The sequence below is a fragment of the Rhinolophus hipposideros genome (genome assembly GCF_964194185.1).
Source record: "Rhinolophus hipposideros genome assembly, contig: HAP1_SCAFFOLD_160, whole genome shotgun sequence".
Taxonomy (NCBI): Eukaryota; Metazoa; Chordata; class Mammalia; order Chiroptera; family Rhinolophidae; genus Rhinolophus; species Rhinolophus hipposideros.
Window position 1 is genome coordinate 86,888 of NW_027669417.1, and position 5,613 is coordinate 92,500.

Consider the following 5,613-nt stretch of genomic DNA (forward strand, 5'->3'; position numbering starts at 1 on the left):
GGGTATCCCGAGCACTATTCCTCGCCCTAGTCCTACGCCTAACACTACCTCTGGTCCTACCCCTACCCCTGGCCCTACAGCTACCCCTAACCAGAGGCCCACCCCCATCCCTAGCCCTAGCCACAACTCCCACTCCTGGCCCTAGGCCTACGCCGAGGTTTACCTCGACACCCACCCCTTGCCCTATGCCTACCCCAGCGCTATGCCTACCGCTCCCACTAGCCCTAGCTAGTGCCCTAGACCAACGCGCATGGCTCCCTCTAGTCCGAGGCCTAGAACTTGCCCGTCGCAGACCATACACCTTGCCATTGTTAGGGTTAGGGTTAGGGTTAGGGTTAGGGTTAGGGTTAGGGTTTAGGGTTAGGGTTAGGGTTAGGGTTGGTGTTAGGGTTAGGTTTAGGGTTAGAGTTAGGGTTGGTGTTAGGTTTAGTGTTAGGGTTAGGGTTAGGTTTAGGGTTAGGGTTAGGGTTAGGGTTAGGGTTAGGATTAGGGTTACAGTTGGTGTTAGGTTTAGGGTTAGGGTTAGGGTTAGGTTAAGGGTTAGGGGTTAGGGTAGGGTTAGAGTTAGGGTTAGGGTTAGGGATTAGGGTTAGGGTTAGTGTTAGGGTTAGGGTTAGAATTAGGGTTAGTGTAAAGGGTTTAGGTTTAGGGTTAGGGTTGGTGTTAGGGTTAGGGTTAGGGTTAGGGTTAGGGTTGGTGTTAGGGTTAGTGTTAGGGTTAGGGTTAGGGTTAGTGTACGCCGAGCACTACTCCTCTCCCTAGGCCTACGCCTAGCACTACCTCTGGTCCTACCCCTACCTCTGGCCCTACAGCTCCCCCTACCCATAGACCCATCCCCATCCCTACCCCTAGCCACAGCTCCCACTCCTGGCCCTAGGCCTACTCCGAGGTTTACCTCGACACCCATCTTTTGCCCTATGCCTACCCCAGCGCTACGCCTACCGCTCCCACTAGCCCTAGCTCGGGCCCTAGACCAATGCCCATGGCTTCCTCTAGTCCGAGGCCAAGAACTTGCCCCTTCGGTGACCAGTACACCTTGCCCTTGTTAGGGTTAGGGTTAGGGTTAGGGTTAGGGTTAGGGTTTAGGGTTAGGGTTAGGGTTAGGGTTGGTGTTAGGGTTAGGGTTAGGGTTATGGTTAGGGGTTAGGTTTAGGGTTAGTGTTAGGGTTAGTGTTAGTGTTAGGGTTAGGGTTAGGGTTAGGGTAAGGTTACCCCGAGTACTACCCCACGCCCTAGGCCTACGCCTAGCACTACCTCTGGTCCTACACCTACCCCTGGCCCTACAGCTACCCCTACCCATAGGCCCACCCCCATTTCTACCCCTAGCCACAGCTCCCACTCCAGGTCCTAGGCCTACTTCGAGGTTTACCTCGACACCCACCCCTTGCCCTATGCCTACCCCAGCGCTACGCCTACCGCTCCCACTAGCCCTAGCTCGGGCCCTAGACCAACGCCCAGTGCTCCCTCTAGTCCGACGCCTACCACTTGCCCGTCGCCGACCAGTACACCTTGCCCTACCGTTAGCCAGAGCACTAACACGTGTCCTACGAAATCACCCTGGACCCACCCTTACCACACCCTAATCCAGCCCTACATCCTTTCTCAGTCCTAGGACTACCCGGAGCCCTCCCGTGACACCTACCCCTCGCCCTCGGCCATCCCCTTCCACTACCACTAGTCCTAGGCCTAACATGAGCCCTAACCCTAACACTGCCCGTGGGCCTCTGCCAACCACTAGCCCTTCACCTAACCCTACACCGAGCACGACACCTCGCCCTAGGCTTACGCCTAACACTACCTCTGGTCCTACCCCTACCCCTGGCCCTACAGCTCCCACTACCCATAGGCCCATCCCCATCCCTACCCCTAGCCACAGCTCCCACTCCTGGCCCTTGGCCTACTCCGAGGTTTACCTCGACACCCACCCCTTGCTCTATGCCTACCCCAGCGCTATGCCTACCGCTCCCACTAGCCCTAGCTCGGGCCCTAGACCAACGCCCATGGCTTCCTCTAGTCCGAGGCCTAGAACTTGCTCCTGCGCTGAACAGTACACCTTGCCCTTGTTAGGGTTAGGGTTAGGGTTAGGGTTAGGGTTAGGGTTAGGGTTTAGGGTTAGGGTTAGGGTTAGTGTTGGTGTTAGGTTTAGGGTTAGAGTTATGGTTAGGGGTTAGGGTTAGAGTTAGTGTTAGGGTTAGTGTTAGTGTTAGGGTTAGGGTTAGGGTTAGGGTTAGGGTTAGGGTAAGGTTACCCCGAGTACTACCCCTCGCCCTAGGCCTACCCCTAGCACTACCTCTGGTCCTACCCCTACCCCAGGCCCTACAGCTACCCCTACCCATAGGCCCACCCCCATTTCTACCCCTAGCCACAGCTCCCACTCCAGTTCCTAGGCCTACACCGAGGTTTACCTCGACACCCACCCCTTCCTTATGCCTACCCCAGCGCTACGCCTACCGCTCCCACTAGCCCTAGCTCTGGCCCTAGAACAACGCGCATGGCTCCCTGTAGTCCGAGGCCTAGAACTTGCCCGTCGCTGACCATACACGTTGCCATTGTTAGGGTTAGGGTTAGAGTTAGGGTTAGGGTTAGGGTTAGGGTTAGGATTTAGGGTTAGGGTTAGGGTTAGGGTTAGGGTTAGGGTTGGTGTTAGGGTTAGGGTTAGGGTTAGGGTTGGTGTTAGGTTTAGGGTTAGGGTTATGGTTAGGGTTAGGGTTAGGGTTAGGGTTGGTGTTAGGTTTAGGGTTAGGATTAGGGTTAGGGTTAGGGTTAGGGTTAGGTGTTAGGGTTAGTGTTAGGGTTAGGGTTAGGGTTGGTGTTAGGGTTAGGGTTAGGATTAGGGGTAGGGTTAGGGTTAGGGTTAGGGTCAGGGTTAGGGTTAGGTTTGGTGTTAGGTTTAGTGTTAGGGTTAGGGGTTAGGGTTAGGGTTAGTGTTAGGGTTAGGGTTAGGGTTAGGGTTGGTGTTAGGTTTAGGGTTAGGGTTAGGGTTAGGGTACCCCGAGCACTATTCCTCGCCCTAGGCCTACGCCTAACACTACCTCTGGTCCTACCCCTACCCCTTGCCCTACAGCTACCCCTAACCAGAGGCCCACCCCCATCCCTAGCCCTAGCCAAAACTCCAATTCCTGGCCCAAAGCCTACTTCGAGGTTTACCTTGACACCCACCCCTTGCCCTTTGCCTACCCCAGCGCTACGCCTACCACTCCCAGCAGCCCTACCTTCGGCCCTAGACCAACGCCCAGTGCTCCCTCTAGTCCGACGCCTACCACTTGCCCGTCGCCGACCAGTACACCTTGCCCTACCGGTACCCAGAGCACTAACACGTGTCCTACGAAATCACCCTGGACCCACCCTTACCACACCCTAATCCAGCCCTACACCCGTTTCGAGTCCTAGGACTACCCGGAGCCCTCTCGTGACACCTACCCCTAGCCCTCGGCCAACCCATGCCACTACCACTAGTCCTAGGCCTAACATCAGCCCTAACCCTAACACTGCCCGTGGGCCTCTGCCAACCACTAGCCCTTCACCTAACCCTACCCCGAGCACTACACCTCGCCCTAGGCTTACGCCTAACACTACCTCTGTTCCTACCCCTACCCCTGGCCCTACAGCTCCCCCTACCCATAGGCCCACCCGCATCCCTACCCCTAGCCACAGCTCCCACTCCTGGCCCTAGGCCTAAGCCGAGGTTTACCTCGACACCCACCCCTTGCCCTATGCCTACCCCAGCGCTACGCCTACCGCTCCCACTAGCCCTAGCTCGAGCCCTAGACCAACGCGCAAGGCTCCCTCTAGTCCGAGGCCTAGAACTTGCCCGTCGCTGACCATACACCTTGCCATTGTTCGTGTTAGGGTTAGGGTTAGGGTTAGGGTTTAGGGTTAGGGTTACGGTTAGGGTTGGTGTTAGGGTTAGGGTAGGGTTAGGGTTAATGTTAGGGTAAAGGGTTTAGGGTTAGTGTTAGGGTTAAGGTTGGTGTTAGGGTTAGCGTTGGTTAGTGTAATGGTTAGGGTTAGGGTTAGGGTTAGGGTTTGGGTTAGGGTTAGGGTACCCCGAGCACTACCCCTCGCCCTAGGCCTACGCCTAGCACTACCTCTGGTCCTACCCCTACCCCTGGCCCAACAGCTACCCCTACCCATAGGCCCACCCCCATCCCTTCCCCTAGCCACAGCTCCCACTCCAGGTACTAGGCCTACTCCGAGGTTTACCCCGACACCCACCCCTTGCCCTTTGCCTACCCCAGCGCTATGCCTTCCACTCCAACCAGCCCTACCTCTGGCCCTAGACCAACGCCCAGTGCTACTCTAGTCCGAGTCCTAGCACTTGCCCGTCACCGACCAGTACACCTTTCCCTACCGTTAGCCAGAGCACTAACCCTTGTCCAACAAAAACACCCTGGACTCACCCTTTGCCACACCCTAATCCAGCCCTACATCCGTTTCGAGTCCTAGGACTACTCGGAGGCCTCCCGTGACACCTACCCCTAGCCCTCAACCATCCCCTAACACTACCACTAGTCCTAGGCCTAACATGAGCCCTAAGCCTAATACTGCACGGGGGCCTATGCCAACCACTAGCCCTTCACCTAACCCTACCACGAGCACTACCCCTCGCCATAGGCTTACGCCTAACTACCTCTGGGTCTACCACTACCCCTGGCCCTACAGCTCCCCCTACGCATAGGCCCACCCCCATCCCTACCCCTAGCCACAGCTCCCACTCCTGGCCCTAGGCCTACTCCGAGGTTTACCTCGACACCCACCCCTTGCCCTATACCTACCATATCGCTACGCCTACCGCTCCCACTAGCCCTAGCACGGGCACTAGACCAACGCGCATGGCTCCCTCTAGTCTGTGGCCTAGAACTTGCCCGTCGCTGACCATACACCTTGCCATTGTTAGGGTTAGGGTTAGGGTTATGGTTATGGTTTAGGGTTAGGTTTAGGGTTAGGGTTGGTGTTAGGTTTGGGGTTAGGGTTAGGGTTATGGTTGGTGTTAGGTATAGGGTTAGAATTAGGGTAAGGGTTAGGGGTTAGGGTAGGGTTAGTGTTAGGGTTAGGGTTAGGGTTGGTGTTAGGGTTAGGGTTAGGGTTAGGGTTAGTGTTAGGGTTAGGGTTAGGGTTAGGGTTAGTGTTAGGGTACGCCGAGCACTATTCCTCGCCCTAGGCCTACGCCTAGCACTATCTCTGGTCCTACCCCTATTCCTGGCCCTACAGCTACCCCTACCCATAGGCCCACCCCCATCCCTACCCCTAGCCACAACTCCAAATCCTGTCCCAAAACCTACTTCGAGGTTTACCTCGACACCCACCCCTTGCCCTATACCTACCCCATCGCTACGCCTACCGCTCCCACTAGCCCTAGCTCGGGCCCTAGACTAACGCGCATGGCTCCCTCTAGTCCGAGGCCTAGAACTTTCCCGTCGCTGACCATACACCTTGCCATTGTTAGGGTTAGGGTTAGGGTTAGGGTTAGGGTTAGGGTTAGGGTTTAGGGTTAGGGTTAGGGTTGGTGTTAGGGTTAGGGTTAGGGTTAGGGTTAGGGTTGGTGTTAGGTTTAGGGTTAGGGTTAGGGTTAGGGTTAGGGTTAGGTGTTAGGGTTAGTGTTAGGGTTAGGGT